Source organism: Bombus affinis, chromosome 4 (assembly GCF_024516045.1).
Source record: "Bombus affinis isolate iyBomAffi1 chromosome 4, iyBomAffi1.2, whole genome shotgun sequence".
Classification (NCBI taxonomy): Eukaryota; Metazoa; Arthropoda; class Insecta; order Hymenoptera; family Apidae; genus Bombus; species Bombus affinis.
The window spans coordinates 1,487,037-1,503,821 of record NC_066347.1 but is presented as its reverse complement, the minus strand read 5'-3'; the positions used below and the strand labels follow the sequence as shown (position 1 = coordinate 1,503,821).

Here is a 16,785-nt window from a genome sequence, read left to right as displayed (position 1 = left end):
GCGGTTTTTCGTTGTTTCATGTTCTTGCCCTCATTGCTCCGCGTAGTTGTTGTTTCGCTCGTTCTCCTCCTTGCTTCTTCCCAGGCCCTCGCTGTCACCCTCCTGTGACACATGACGGTCTTGCAGAATTGCCTGAATTTATTCCAGCTCTCGTCCTTGGCGGTCACCGTGGCGATCAGATTGCCCACGTCTATCTTCCCGCCCAGAGCGTTCTCCAGCTCGATCCTTCTGTCCGTCCACTTCGGGCACGCGAAGAGGGCGTGCTCTGCATCGTCGTTCGGGTCTCCACAGTCGAGACAGTTGCTGTCGCTGTCCCTGCCAATCCTTTTCCTATAGACACCGAAGCTCCCATGCCCGGTTAGCAGCTGCATGGTGTGGTGATCGATGTCCATCTTCTTTTTGGTAAATAGCAGCGCACTCGGTATTAGCTTCTTTGTGATATTTTCTTTTTTGTAGTTGTTCCACTCCTTCTGCCAGTCCTCTTGGGCCTTCTTGCGAATCGCCTCCAGTTCCTCCTTCAGCTTGCAGCCGTCATCCGTGCCAATCCTGGACCCATGGATCTTGTTCCTCTCGTAGGTCTCTCCGAGCATCTTTATCTTTATGTAAATCGGGAGATTCCCGGTCAACACGCAAAGTGCCGCGTGGGAGACGGTACGGTATGCCGTCGTTGTTATGCACAGGGCCGTTCGTTGTGCTCGTTTCAGCTTTTTCCTGTTCTTATCGGTATTCGCTGCTCTAGCCCACACCGGTGCTCCGTAAGTTACGATGGACTCCCACACATTGTAGTAGAGCCTACGAGCCAAGCTGGGCCTGCTTCTACTATTGATCCGTTTTCTCTTTCTGCGACGCCATCTTGTTCAGGGGTGTATGGGACGTTAATCGTATTCGCCATTTTGCGACGCCATCTTGTTCAGGAGTGTATGGGACGTTAATCGTATTCGCCATTTTGCGACGCCATCTAGTTCAGGAGTGTATGGGACGTTAATCGTATTCGCCATTATGCGATGCCATCTTGTTCAGGAGTGTATGGGACGATAATCGTATTCGCCATTTTGTTCAGGAGTGTATGGGACGTTAATCGTATTCGCCATTTTGCGACGCCATCTTGTTCAGGAGTGTATGGGACGTTATTCGTTATGCTTCATTCCCTGACTTCTTAAAAATTCTTTAACCTCTTTATTTTTGAATTCTGTCCCTCCATCACTATGAATTTCTTTTATCTTATCATTAAATTAAGTTTCGACTTCTAGGCAAAAAGTTTTTAACTTTTCGATTACTTCTGATTTATGTCGTAAGAAGTAAATCTTTGTAAATTTAGAGAAATCATCTTTGAACGTAAGAAAATACAATTTCTTGCCTAATGACTCGACTTCCATAAGTCCACATAAATAATTTTGCAAGGTTTAGTCGCACGCTTGATTTTCTCGTGAAAACTCGATCTATGATGTTTCCCGTACGCGCAACCTGACGGTATGATAACTCGATATCGACCTTATATAAATTTCCGATAACAGAACCCCTTGCTATTATTTTTGATTTTGTAAAAACATACAATTTTTCCCTTCCTTTAAAATACAGAAATCCACGCCCTTTCTCGTGACGGATCTAATAAATTTCTAATAAATTTGAAGGACAATAAATTTCTTTTCATACCTGGTAGAAGCAAGACACCGTTCATTGTACAGGCTACCCATTTGCCGTCCACAAAAGTCTCTATCTTGATTTTTCCTTCGCCGTACGCATCCATGGTTTGTCACTTGCATCATTGAGGTGCTTCCTAATAGACCAATTCTGCTGTGATCTCTGATTTCTTCCGCCACCAGCCCGGTACGAAGTCCGTCTAAGGTCTTCTTTTCTTCTTCCACCGAAACCCACGCACTATGAAAATGGTCAAATCTGTTCGGTAACACCGATTAAATGCGTGTTATCAGCATTTTCTCGCCAATTTCACTCCCAAGGGCTTTCATCTCCGTCGCTATCAGTTCCAACTTTGATAAGTTGTAAGAGACACTTTCCGATTCTTCTCATTTAAAATCGAAGAACTGCTTCTGGACCATATTTAGATTCTCATCCGACTTCATGTCATGTATTCAGCTTCATCAGCTTCAGTCTATTCATGACTGTATTCAGCTTCTTCAGCTTCAGTCTATTCATGACTGTATTCAGCTACTTCAGCTTCAGTCTATTCATGACTGTATTCAGCTTCTTCAGCTTCAGTCTATTCATGACTGTATTCAGCTTCTTCAGCTTCAGTCTATTCATGACTGTATTCAGCTTCTTCCACATTTCATATGCTGTTGTCCAATATAAAAGAAGATCCAAGGGTTTCCTTCCTACTGAGGTCCCAGTCGCTCACTGATCAGACGTCCAAACTCTTCCACGGCCGGGTTCTCTCTGCGCCTGTTACCTGGATGACAGATCCCACTCTTCTCACATATTGATCGGGTTGCCATCTCCCACCAAAAGTGTGCGCATGACAAAACGCAGCTGGGGTCAGTTTCCCGGGCCACGTAATATATTGATCTGCGCACTTGCTGGTTCCATTTTAGCACTACCACTTTTTTTTTTTCTTTTTTGCATGGGGTGGGGAAAATGCTATTACGCATGCCCAGTGACTCGCATCACTGGGTTATGTGGGAGTCGGTCGGGTGTCGTTGCCATACCCACTAAAAACCCCTCCTCCTTCTTCCTCCGCTTTGGGGGCAGACAACCCCGGTAAAACCTGTCGGCAGTCATCAGGGTTGTCCTTTCGTGCCCCGTAGTATCTACTTCTTCGGGCAGTTACTGCTCATGTCGTCCTCTCAGCCAGTTCAGAATACTGGGCTGGTCTCCTTCTGCGGTTTTTCGTTGTTTCATGTTCTTGCCCTCATTGCTCCGCGTAGTTGTTGTTTCGCTCGTTCTCCTCCTTGCTTCTTCCCAGGCCCTCGCTGTCACCCTCCTGTGACACATGACGGTCTTGCAGAATTGCCTGAATTTATTCCAGCTCTCGTCCTTGGCGGTCACCGTGGCGATCAGATTGCCCACGTCTATCTTCCCGCCCAGAGCGTTCTCCAGCTCGATCCTTCTGTCCGTCCACTTCGGGCACGCGAAGAGGGCGTGCTCTGCATCGTCGTTCGGGTCTCCACAGTCGAGACAGTTGCTGTCGCTGTCCCTGCCAATCCTTTTCCTATAGACACCGAAGCTCCCATGCCCGGTTAGCAGCTGCATGGTGTGGTGATCGATGTCCATCTTCTTTTTGGTAAATAGCAGCGCACTCGGTATTAGCTTCTTTGTGATATTTTCTTTTTTGTAGTTGTTCCACTCCTTCTGCCAGTCCTCTTGGGCCTTCTTGCGAATCGCCTCCAGTTCCTCCTTCAGCTTGCAGCCGTCATCCGTGCCAATCCTGGACCCATGGATCTTGTTCCTCTCGTAGGTCTCTCCGAGCATCTTTATCTTTATGTAAATCGGGAGATTCCCGGTCAACACGCAAAGTGCCGCGTGGGAGACGGTACGGTATGCCGTCGTTGTTATGCACAGGGCCGTTCGTTGTGCTCGTTTCAGCTTTTTCCTGTTCTTATCGGTATTCGCTGCTCTAGCCCACACCGGTGCTCCGTAAGTTACGATGGACTCCCACACATTGTAGTAGAGCCTACGAGCCAAGCTGGGCCTGCTTCTACTATTGATCCGTTTTCTCTTTCTGCGACGCCATCTTGTTCAGGGGTGTATGGGACGTTAATCGTATTCGCCATTTTGCGACGCCATCTTGTTCAGGAGTGTATGGGACGTTAATCGTATTCGCCATTTTGCGACGCCATCTAGTTCAGGAGTGTATGGGACGTTAATCGTATTCGCCATTATGCGATGCCATCTTGTTCAGGAGTGTATGGGACGATAATCGTATTCGCCATTTTGTTCAGGAGTGTATGGGACGTTAATCGTATTCGCCATTTTGCGACGCCATCTTGTTCAGGAGTGTATGGGACGTTATTCGTTATGCTTCATTCCCTGACTTCTTAAAAATTCTTTAACCTCTTTATTTTTGAATTCTGTCCCTCCATCACTATGAATTTCTTTTATCTTATCATTAAATTAAGTTTCGACTTCTAGGCAAAAAGTTTTTAACTTTTCGATTACTTCTGATTTATGTCGTAAGAAGTAAATCTTTGTAAATTTAGAGAAATCATCTTTGAACGTAAGAAAATACAATTTCTTGCCTAATGACTCGACTTCCATAAGTCCACATAAATAATTTTGCAAGGTTTAGTCGCACGCTTGATTTTCTCGTGAAAACTCGATCTATGATGTTTCCCGTACGCGCAACCTGACGGTATGATAACTCGATATCGACCTTATATAAATTTCCGTTAACAGAACCCCTTGCTATTATTTTTGATTTTGTAAAAACATACAATTTTTCCCTTCCTTTAAAATACAGAAATCCACGCCCTTTCTCGTGACGGATCTAATAAATTTCTAATAAATTTGAAGGACAATAAATTTCTTTTCATACCTGGTAGAAGCAAGACACCGTTCATTGTACAGGCTACCCATTTGCCGTCCACAAAAGTCTCTATCTTGATTTTTCCTTCGCCGTACGCATCCATGGTTTGTCACTTGCATCATTGAGGTGCTTCCTAATAGACCAATTCTGCTGTGATCTCTGATTTCTTCCGCCACCAGCCCGGTACGAAGTCCGTCTAAGGTCTTCTTTTCTTCTTCCACCGAATCCCACGCACTATGAAAATGGTCAAATTTGTTCGGTAACACCGATTAAATGCGTGTTATCAGCATTTTCTCGCCAATTTCACTCCCAAGGGCTTTCATCTCCGTCGCTATCAGTTCCAACTTTGATAAGTTGTAAGAGACACTTTCCGATTCTTCTCATTTAAAATCGAAGAACTGCTTCTGGACCATATTTAGATTCTCATCCGACTTCATGTCATGTATTCAGCTTCATCAGCTTCAGTCTATTCATGACTGTATTCAGCTTCTTCAGCTTCGGTCTATTCATGACTGTATTCAGCTACTTCAGCTTCAGTCTATTCATGACTGTATTCAGCTTCTTCAGCTTCAGTCTATTCATGACTGTATTCAGCTTCTTCAGCTTCAGTCTATTCATGACTGTATTCAGCTTCTTCCACATTTCATATGCTGTTGTCCAATATAAAAGAAGATCCAAGGGTTTCCTTCCTACTGAGGTCCCAGTCGCTCACTGATCAGACGTCCAAACTCTTCCACGGCCGGGTTCTCTCTGCGCCTGTTACCTGGATGACAGATCCCACTCTTCTCACATATTGATCGGGTTGCCATCTCCCACCAAAAGTGTGCGCATGACAAAACGCAGCTGGGTTCAGTATCCCGGGCCACGTAATATTTTGATCTGCGCACTTGCTGGTTCCATTTTAGCACTACCACTTTTTTTTTTCTTTTTTGCATGGGGTGGGGAAAATGCTATTACGCATGCCCAGTGACTCGCATCACTGGGTTATGTGGGAGTCGGTCGGATGTCGTTGCCATACCCACTAAAAACCCCTCCTCCTTCTTCCACCGCTTGGGGGGCAGACAACCCCGGTAAAACCTGTCGGCAGTCATCAGGGTTGTCCTTTCGTGCCCCGTAGTATCTACTTCTTCGGGCAGTTACTGCTCATGTCGTCCACTCAGCCAGTTCAGAATACTGGGCTGGTCTCCTTCTGCGGTTTTTCGTTGTTTCATGTTCTTGCCCTCATTGCTCCGCGTAGTTGTTGTTTCGCTCGTTCTCCTCCTTGCTTCTTCCCAGGCCCTCGCTGTCACCCTCCTGTGACACATGACGGTCTTGCAGAATTTATTCCAGCTCTCGTCCTTGGCGGTCACCGTGGCGATCAGATTGCCCACGTCTATCTTCCCGCCCAGAGCGTTCTCCAGCTCGATCCTTCTGTCCGTCCACTTCGGGCACGCGAAGAGGGCGTGCTCTGCATCGTCGTTCGGGTCTCCACAGTCGAGACAGTTGCTGTCGCTGTCCCTGCCAATCCTTTTCCTATAGACACCGAAGCTCCCATGCCCGGTTAGCAGCTGCATGGTGTGGTGATCGATGTCCATCTTCTTTTTGGTAAATAGCAGCGCACTCGGTATTAGCTTCTTTGTGATATTTTCTTTTTTGTAGTTGTTCCACTCCTTCTGCCAGTCCTCTTGGGCCTTCTTGCGAATCGCCTCCAGTTCCTCCTTCAGCTTGCAGCCGTCATCCGTGCCAATCCTGGACCCATGGATCTTGTTCCTCTCGTAGGTCTCTCCGAGCATCTTTATCTTTATGTAAATCGGGAGATTCCCGGTCAACACGCAAAGTGCCGCGTGGGAGACGGTACGGTATGCCGTCGTTGTTATGCACAGGGCCGTTCGTTGTGCTCGTTTCAGCTTTTTCCTGTTCTTATCGGTATTCGCTGCTCTAGCCCACACCGGTGCTCCGTAAGTTACGATGGACTCCCACACATTGTAGTAGAGCCTACGAGCCAAGCTGGGCCTGCTTCTACTATTGATCCGTTTTCTCTTTCTGCGACGCCATCTTGTTCAGGGGTGTATGGGACGTTAATCGTATTCGCCATTTTGCGACGCCATCTTGTTCAGGAGTGTATGGGACGTTAATCGTATTCGCCATTTTGCGACGCCATCTAGTTCAGGAGTGTATGGGACGTTAATCGTATTCGCCATTTTGCGATGCCATCTTGTTCAGGAGTGTATGGGACGATAATCGTATTCGCCATTTTGTTCAGGAGTGTATGGGACGTTAATCGTATTCGCCATTTTGCGACGCCATCTTGTTCAGGAGTGTATGGGACGTTATTCGTTATGCTTCATTCCCTGACTTCTTAAAAATTCTTTAACCTCTTTATTTTTGAATTCTGTCCCTCCATCACTATGAATTTCTTTTATCTTATCATTAAATTAAGTTTCGACTTCTAGGCAAAAAGTTTTTAACTTTTCGATTACTTCTGATTTATGTCCTAAGAAGTAAATCTTTGTAAATTTAGAGAAATCATCTTTGAACGTAAGAAAAGACAATTTCTTGCCTAATGACTCGACTTCCATAAGTCCACATAAATAATTTTGCAAGGTTTAGTCGCACGCTTGATTTTCTCGTGAAAACTCGATCTATGATGTTTCCCGTACGCGCAACCTGACGGTATGATAACTCGATATCGACCTTATATAAATTTCCGATAACAGAACCGCTTGCTATTATTTTTGATTTTGTAAAAACATACAATTTTTCCCTTCCTTTAAAATACAGAAATCCACGCCCTTTCTTGTGACGGATCTAATAAATTTCTGATAAATTTGAAGGAAAATAAATTTCTTTTCATACCTGGTAGAAACAAGACACCGTTCGTTGTACAGGCTACCCATTTACCGTCCACAAAAGTCTCTATCTTGATTTTTCCTTCGCCGTACGCATCCATGGCTTGTCACTTGCATCATTGAGGTGCTTCCTAATAGACCAATTCTGCTGTGATCTCTGATTTCTTCCGCCACCAGCCCGGTACGAAGTCCGTCTAAGGTCTTCTTTTCTTCTTCCACCGAATCCCACGCACTATGAAAATGGTCAAATTTGTTCGGTAACACCGATTAAATGCGTGTTATCAGCATTTTCTCGCCAATTTCACTCCCAAGGGCTTTCATCTCCGTCGCTATCAGTTCCAACTTTGATAAGTTGTAAGAGACACTTTCCAATTCTTCTCATTTAAAATCGAAGAACTGCTTCTGGACCATATTTAGATTCTCATCCGACTTCATGTCATGTATTCAGCTTCATCAGCTTCAGTCTATTCATGACTGTATTCAGCTTCTTCAGCTTCAGTCTATTCATGACTGTATTCAGCTTCTTCAGCTTCAGTCTATTCATGACTGTATTCAGCTACTTCAGCTTCAGTCTATTCATGACTGTATTCAGCTTCTTCCACATTTCATATGCTGTTGTCCAATATAAAAGAAGATCCAAGGGTTTCCTTCCTACTGAGGTCCCAGTCGCTCACTGATCTGACGTCCAAACTCTTCCACGGCCGGGTTCTCTCTGCGCCTGTTACCTGGATGACACGGATCCCACCCTTCTCACATATTGATCGGGTTGCCATCTCCCACCAAAAGTGTGCGCATGACAAAACGCAGCTGGGGTCAGTTTCCCGGGCCACGTAATATATTGATCTGCGCACTTGCTGGTTCCATTTTAGCACTACCACTTACTTTGCTAAGCACAATACTTTACTATTACAATTTATTCGCTTCGCGTTGCTACCTTACACTTTACAGCCCTGGACCCATAACCTGTTGAGGTTATTCGATGTATAAAGAGAGAAAACGCGTGGATAAAGTGTAAGGTACAAAAGACATATATATAATTTAATAGAGAAGTGTAATAATAAGTAGAAATACAATTTGAGCTGGTCCAGATCCGCACGCTAGCAGTGTTACCTTATAACTAAAAAAAACGAAGCCAAAAAATCCAGATATGGAGTTTTCATAGAAGTGGTGACCACTTCAACACCCTCCCTAAAACTCAACATCCCTACAAATAACTATATTTTAATATTTTTGTAACTCTTGTCGTAAATATCTCAACCTTGATTTTGTCAATGTCTTCACAAATACATTTGCCAGCTATCTTTCTCTTTTTCATTCAAACTAATTTATTACCAAAAACAAGCTATGAGAAGACTAAACAGATCATGTAGTTTTTTTTTTTTAGAAGTAATAACCACTTCGACACCCTCCCTAAAAACTCTACATCTCTATAAACAATTACCTCTTAACATCTTTTTTATTTTTCAAATCTAACTTTTGTCTTAAATATTCAAATCTTGGTTTTTCTACAAGAATCCACGTCTTATTTTCATAGTGCGATTTCATTTCATCATTTATAGCCTCTTCCCATAACTCTTTCTTTTCGGATCTCATCGCTTCGTTAAAATTCACTGGTAATTTTTCCGCTACGTACGTTACTGGACTACCATAAAAATCGGTTCGTTTGATCTTACCTCTATCTCTCTATTGTCTCACATTCTCGCTAGTTCTAAAAGGTTCTTTTTCAGGTTCACTCTCTGCACTTTCATACGTACATACTCTATCGCTCTGTGCACACACACCTTCGCGCTCGACAATTTTCGGTAAACTTAAATTAACGAATTTTTCAGTTTCTGGTTCGGGCTTAAATATTACGTCACGGCTCAATATTACATTTCTTACCTCGTCCGTCATCTAGATAGCTTACCGGTTTTCCTTTGTTAGCCTTTTTGTCCAATTTCCTTCTCTCTTCCGCAGGTATGTGTGCAAAACACTCAGTACCGAAAAATCCTAAACTTTTCTAAATCTGGCGGTTACCCGTACCACAGTTCATACGGTGTTCTCTTGTCTTGACTTGTCGGCGCGGTCTTATTTATGACATGCACATGCAATGTTCATGGCTTCGGCCCATAAAAACAGCGGTAGATTAGATTTCGAATATAACATCGACCGTCCTGCTCCTACTATTGAACCGTTTGCTCTTTCTGCGACGCCATCTTGTTCAGGGGTGTATGGGACGTTAATCGTATTCGCCATTTTATTCAGGAGTGTATGGGACGTTATTCGTTATGCTTAACTCCCTGACTTCATAAAAATTCTTTGACCTCTTTATTTTTTATTTCTTTCCCTTCATCACTATGAATTTCTTTGATCCTATCATTAAATTGATTTTCGATTTCTAGGCAAAAAGTTTTTAACTTTTCGATTACTTCTGATTTATGTCGTAAGAAGTAAATCTTTGTGAATTTAGAGAAATCATCTTTGAACGTAAGAAAATACAATTTCTTGCCTAATGACTCGACTTCCATAAGTCCACATACATCAGTATAAATAATTTCGCAAGGTTTAGTCGCACGCTTGATTTTCTCGTGAAAACTCGATCTATGATGTTTCCCGTACGCGCAACCTGACGGTATGATAACTCGCATATCGACCTTATATGACTACTTCTGCTGTTCCCTTTATAATTGTTACCTTTTGTTACCAGAGCCACCGATGTTTCCTGGCCGTTCTTCTTCCATCTGATTTCTTCCGCCATCAGCCTGGAACTAAGTCTGTCTAAGGTCTTCTTTTCTTCTTCCACCGAATCCCACGCACTATGAAAATGGTCAAATTTGTTCGGTAACACCGATTAAATGCGTGTTATTAGCATTTTCTCGCCAATTTCACTCCCAAGGGCTTTCATCTTCGTCGCTATCAGTTCCAACTTTGATAAGTTGTAAGAGACACTTTCCGATTCTTCTCATTTAAAATCGAAGAACTGCTTCTGGACCATATTTAGATTCTCATCTGACTTCATGTCATATATTCAGCTTCTTCAGCTTCAGTCTATTCGTGACTGTATTCAGCTTCTTCAGCTTCAGTCTATTCATGACTGTGTTCAGCTTCTTCCACATTTCATATGCTGTTGTCCAATATAAAAGAAGATCCAAGGGTTTCCTTCCTACTGAGGTCCCAGTCGCTCACTGATCTGACGTCCAAACTCTTCCACGGCCGGGTTCTCTCTGCGCCTGTTACCTGGATGACACGGATCCCACCCTTCTCACATATTGATCGGGTTGCCATCTCCCACCAAAAGTGTGCGCATGACAAAACGCAGCTGGGGTCAGTTTCCCGGGCCACGTAATATATTGATCTGCGCACTTGCTGGTTCCATTTTAGCACTACCACTTACTTTGCTAAGCACAATACTTTACTATTACAATTTATTCGCTTCGCGTTGCTACCTTACACTTTACAGCCCTGGACCCATAACCTGTTGAGGTTATTCGATGTATAAAGAGAGAAAACGCGTGGATAAAGTGTAAGGTACAAAAGACATATATATAATTTAATAGAGAAGTGTAATAATAAGTAGAAATACAATTTGAGCTGGTCCAGATCCGCACGCTAGCAGTGTTACCTTATAACTAAAAAAAACGAAGCCAAAAAAACCAGATATGGAGTTTTCATAGAAGTGGTGACCACTTCAACACCCTCCCTAAAACTCAACATCCCTACAAATAACTATATTTTAATATTTTTGTAACTCTTGTCGTAAATATCTCAACCTTGATTTTGTCAATGTCTTCACAAATACATTTGCCAGCTATCTTTCTCTTTTTCATTCAAACTAATTTATTACCAAAAACAAGCTATGAGAAGACTAAACAGATCATGTAGTTTTTTTTTTTTAGAAGTAATAACCACTTCGACACCCTCCCTAAAAACTCTACATCTCTATAAACAATTACCTCTTAACATCTTTTTTATTTTTCAAATCTAACTTTTGTCTTAAATATTCAAATCTTGGTTTTTCTACAAGAATCCACGTCTTATTTTCATAGTGCGATTTCATTTCATCATTTATAGCCTCTTCCCATAACTCTTTCTTTTCGGATCTCATCGCTTCGTTAAAATTCACTGGTAATTTTTCCGCTACGTACGTTACTGGACTACCATAAAAATCGGTTCGTTTGATCTTACCTCTATCTCTCTATTGTCTCACATTCTCGCTAGTTCTAAAAGGTTCTTTTTCAGGTTCACTCTCTGCACTTTCATACGTACATACTCTATCGCTCTGTGCACACACACCTTCGCGCTCGACAATTTTCGGTAAACTTAAATTAACGAATTTTTCAGTTTCTGGTTCGGGCTTAAATATTACGTCACGGCTCAATATTACATTTCTTACCTCGTCCGTCATCTAGATAGCTTACCGGTTTTCCTTTGTTAGCCTTTTTGTCCAATTTCCTTCTCTCTTCCGCAGGTATGTGTGCAAAACACTCAGTACCGAAAAATCCTAAACTTTTCTAAATCTGGCGGTTACCCGTACCACAGTTCATACGGTGTTCTCTTGTCTTGACTTGTCGGCGCGGTCTTATTTATGACATGCACATGCAATGTTCATGGCTTCGGCCCATAAAAACAGCGGTAGATTAGATTTCGAATATAACATCGACCGTCCTGCTCCTACTATTGAACCGTTTGCTCTTTCTGCGACGCCATCTTGTTCAGGGGTGTATGGGACGTTAATCGTATTCGCCATTTTATTCAGGAGTGTATGGGACGTTATTCGTTATGCTTAACTCCCTGACTTCATAAAAATTCTTTGACCTCTTTATTTTTTATTTCTTTCCCTTCATCACTATGAATTTCTTTGATCCTATCATTAAATTGATTTTCGATTTCTAGGCAAAAAGTTTTTAACTTTTCGATTACTTCTGATTTATGTCGTAAGAAGTAAATCTTTGTGAATTTAGAGAAATCATCTTTGAACGTAAGAAAATACAATTTCTTGCCTAATGACTCGACTTCCATAAGTCCACATACATCAGTATAAATAATTTCGCAAGGTTTAGTCGCACGCTTGATTTTCTCGTGAAAACTCGATCTATGATGTTTCCCGTACGCGCAACCTGACGGTATGATAACTCGCATATCGACCTTATATGACTACTTCTGCTGTTCCCTTTATAATTGTTACCTTTTGTTACCAGAGCCACCGATGTTTCCTGGCCGTTCTTCTTCCATCTGATTTCTTCCGCCATCAGCCTGGAACTAAGTCTGTCTAAGGTCTTCTTTTCTTCTTCCACCGAATCCCACGCACTATGAAAATGGTCAAATTTGTTCGGTAACACCGATTAAATGCGTGTTATTAGCATTTTCTCGCCAATTTCACTCCCAAGGGCTTTCATCTTCGTCGCTATCAGTTCCAACTTTGATAAGTTGTAAGAGACACTTTCCGATTCTTCTCATTTAAAATCGAAGAACTGCTTCTGGACCATATTTAGATTCTCATCTGACTTCATGTCATATATTCAGCTTCTTCAGCTTCAGTCTATTCGTGACTGTATTCAGCTTCTTCAGCTTCAGTCTATTCATGACTGTGTTCAGCTTCTTCCACATTTCATATGCTGTTGTCCAATATAAAAGAAGATCCAAGGGTTTCCTTCCTACTGAGGTCCCAGTCGCTCACTGATCTGACGTCCAAACTCTTCCACGGCCGGGTTCTCTCTGCGCCTGTTACCTGGATGACACGGATCCCACCCTTCTCACATATTGATCGGGTTGCCATCTCCCACCAAAAGTGTGCGCATGACAAAACGCAGCTGGGGTCAGTTTCCCGGGCCACGTAATATATTGATCTGCGCACTTGCTGGTTCCATTTTAGCACTACCACTTACTTTGCTAAGCACAATACTTTACTATTACAATTTATTCGCTTCGCGTTGCTACCTTACACTTTACAGCCCTGGACCCATAACCTGTTGAGGTTATTCGATGTATAAAGAGAGAAAACGCGTGGATAAAGTGTAAGGTACAAAAGACATATATATAATTTAATAGAGAAGTGTAATAATAAGTAGAAATACAATTTGAGCTGGTCCAGATCCGCACGCTAGCAGTGTTACCTTATAACTAAAAAAAACGAAGCCAAAAAAACCAGATATGGAGTTTTCATAGAAGTGGTGACCACTTCAACACCCTCCCTAAAACTCAACATCCCTACAAATAACTATATTTTAATATTTTTGTAACTCTTGTCGTAAATATCTCAACCTTGATTTTGTCAATGTCTTCACAAATACATTTGCCAGCTATCTTTCTCTTTTTCATTCAAACTAATTTATTACCAAAAACAAGCTATGAGAAGACTAAACAGATCATGTAGTTTTTTTTTTTTAGAAGTAATAACCACTTCGACACCCTCCCTAAAAACTCTACATCTCTATAAACAATTACCTCTTAACATCTTTTTTATTTTTCAAATCTAACTTTTGTCTTAAATATTCAAATCTTGGTTTTTCTACAAGAATCCACGTCTTATTTTCATAGTGCGATTTCATTTCATCATTTATAGCCTCTTCCCATAACTCTTTCTTTTCGGATCTCATCGCTTCGTTAAAATTCACTGGTAATTTTTCCGCTACGTACGTTACTGGACTACCATAAAAATCGGTTCGTTTGATCTTACCTCTATCTCTCTATTGTCTCACATTCTCGCTAGTTCTAAAAGGTTCTTTTTCAGGTTCACTCTCTGCACTTTCATACGTACATACTCTATCGCTCTGTGCACACACACCTTCGCGCTCGACAATTTTCGGTAAACTTAAATTAACGAATTTTTCAGTTTCTGGTTCGGGCTTAAATATTACGTCACGGCTCAATATTACATTTCTTACCTCGTCCGTCATCTAGATAGCTTACCGGTTTTCCTTTGTTAGCCTTTTTGTCCAATTTCCTTCTCTCTTCCGCAGGTATGTGTGCAAAACACTCAGTACCGAAAAATCCTAAACTTTTCTAAATCTGGCGGTTACCCGTACCACAGTTCATACGGTGTTCTCTTGTCTTGACTTGTCGGCGCGGTCTTATTTATGACATGCACATGCAATGTTCATGGCTTCGGCCCATAAAAACAGCGGTAGATTAGATTTCGAATATAACATCGACCGTCCTGCTCCTACTATTGAACCGTTTGCTCTTTCTGCGACGCCATCTTGTTCAGGGGTGTATGGGACGTTAATCGTATTCGCCATTTTATTCAGGAGTGTATGGGACGTTATTCGTTATGCTTAACTCCCTGACTTCATAAAAATTCTTTGACCTCTTTATTTTTTATTTCTTTCCCTTCATCACTATGAATTTCTTTGATCCTATCATTAAATTGATTTTCGATTTCTAGGCAAAAAGTTTTTAACTTTTCGATTACTTCTGATTTATGTCGTAAGAAGTAAATCTTTGTGAATTTAGAGAAATCATCTTTGAACGTAAGAAAATACAATTTCTTGCCTAATGACTCGACTTCCATAAGTCCACATACACCCGTATAAATAATTTTGCAAGGTTTAGTCGCACGCTTGATTTTCTCGTGAAAACTCGATCTATGATGTTTCCCGTCCGCGCAACCTGACGGTATGATAACTCGCATATCGACCTTATATGACTACTTCTGCTGTTCCCTTTTATAATTGTTACCTTTTGTTACCAGAGCCACCGATGTTTCCTGGTCGTTCTTCTTCCATCTGATTTCTTCCGCCATCAGCCTGGAACTAAGTCTGTCTAAGGTCTTCTTTTCTTCTTCCACCGAATCCCACGCACTATGAAAATGGTCAAATTTGTTCGGTAACACCGATTAAATGCGTGTTATCAGCATTTTCTCGCCAATTTCACTCCCAAGGGCTTTCATCTTCGTCGCTATCAGTTCCAACTTTGATAAGTTGTAAGAGACACTTTCCGATTCTTCTCATTTAAAATCGAAGAACTGCTTCTGGACCATATTTAGATTCTCATCTGACTTCATGTCATATATTCAGCTTCTTCAGCTTCAGTCTATTCGTGACTGTATTCAGCTTCTTCAGCTTCAGTCTATTCATGACTGTGTTCAGCTTCTTCCACATTTCATATGCTGTTGTCCAATATAAAAGAAGATCCAAGGGTTTCCTTCCTACTGAGGTCCCAGTCGCTCACTGATCTGACGTCCAAACTCTTCCACGGCCGGGTTCTCTCTGCGCCTGTTACCTGGATGACACAGATTCCCCCCTTCTCACATATTGATCGGGTCGCCATCTTCCTCCAAAAGTGTGCGCATGACAAAACGCCGCTGGGGTCAGTTTCCCGGGCCACGTAATATATTGATCTGCGCACTTGCTGGTTCCATTTTAGCACTATCACTTACTTTGCTAAGCACAATACTTTATTATTACAATTTATTCGCTTCGCGTTGCTACCTTACACTTTACAGCCCTGGGCCCATAACCTGTTGAGGTTATTCGATGTATAAAGAGAGAAAACGCGTGGATAAAGTGTAAGGTACAAAATATATATATTTAATTTAATAGAGAAGCGTAATAATAAGTATGAATACAATTTGAGCTGGTTCAGATCCGCACGCTAGCAATGCTACCTTATAACTGAAAAAGCCCGAAGCCAACGTCGCCTGTCTACTGTTTATGGTCTGCCTTCATGCTAGTCTTTTGTCGATGACTTCAGTGCTTGAGAAAACTAAAAAGAACAGATGTGGACTTTTCATAGAAGTGACCACTTCAACAGATTGAATAGTTTATTAAATCCCCCTCCCCGCCCAGTCCATCCTCTCCCATCCCCTCCCTAATAGGCTAGCGAACTGTCCTGTTTTTGCGTCCAGGCTTTCAGGACATAAATTAAAATATCGTACATAAGCACTGCGCAACAGCGGCTTAAATTTAAGGCACAATAATAATCTTAAAAAAAAAAAAAAATGTAATAATGCATGGCTACGTCGTATCGGTACTTTTGCCTGTACCACCCTACAATTAGACTTCAGCGTTTATTCTGGAAAAAAAATCATGTAAAAAAAATATGTAAAAAACCTGGAATCAATAAACAAAGATTAAAAAGAAAAAGTTTATTAAAATCAATTATTTTTTAGTATCAGAATAATTACACAATACATTATTTACTAACAAAAATATATATGATAAAGATCATCAAATTTAATCCTCCAAGCTATTAATAATAAATTCATGTAATTCATATAAACTGTATTTCAGTTGCACATAATTAACAGATAACGATATTTATAATATGTAATATAAATACAATTAAGTGATATCATTGTATAAAAAGAAATGCACTATAAAGTTCTGCGATATTACATAATATACAATCTTGATCTTTTCTAAGGTGAAGTTACGAACTTGAGTTTAAAATTCTTAGAGTCATGAGATCAGTCAGAACTTATTGTTTTTGATTTGAAATAAAAACAGAAATCTTTCAAATCTGAACTAAATATAACAGAGTATAAATATAAGAAAGATA

General features: G+C 41.4%; 2 long non-coding RNA genes across 4 annotated transcripts in view; one reads left to right on the top strand and one right to left on the bottom strand.

The window, feature by feature from the left end:
- LOC126915642 (uncharacterized) overlaps window positions 1-15,544 on the bottom strand; it is a 45,910-nt gene extending 30,366 nt beyond the window's left edge. Inside the window, exons 1-2 of the long non-coding RNA XR_007710274.1 lie at window positions 14,924-15,544; window positions 9,566-9,941 (exon numbers count right to left, since the gene is read on the bottom strand). This is a non-coding gene — a long non-coding RNA (uncharacterized LOC126915642). The remainder of the gene's footprint in view (window positions 1-9,565; window positions 9,942-14,923) is intronic.
- Window positions 8,152-16,290, top strand: LOC126915646 (uncharacterized). Of its 3 annotated transcripts, none has more exons than XR_007710279.1 (2): window positions 8,152-8,279; window positions 15,754-16,290. It is a non-coding gene; the product is annotated as an uncharacterized LOC126915646 (long non-coding RNA). The 3 variants fall into 3 exon arrangements; XR_007710278.1 differs by lacking the exon at window positions 8,152-8,279 and adding an exon at window positions 10,643-10,770; XR_007710277.1 differs by lacking the exon at window positions 8,152-8,279 and adding an exon at window positions 13,134-13,261.
- Window positions 16,291-16,785: the final 495 nt, after the last annotated feature.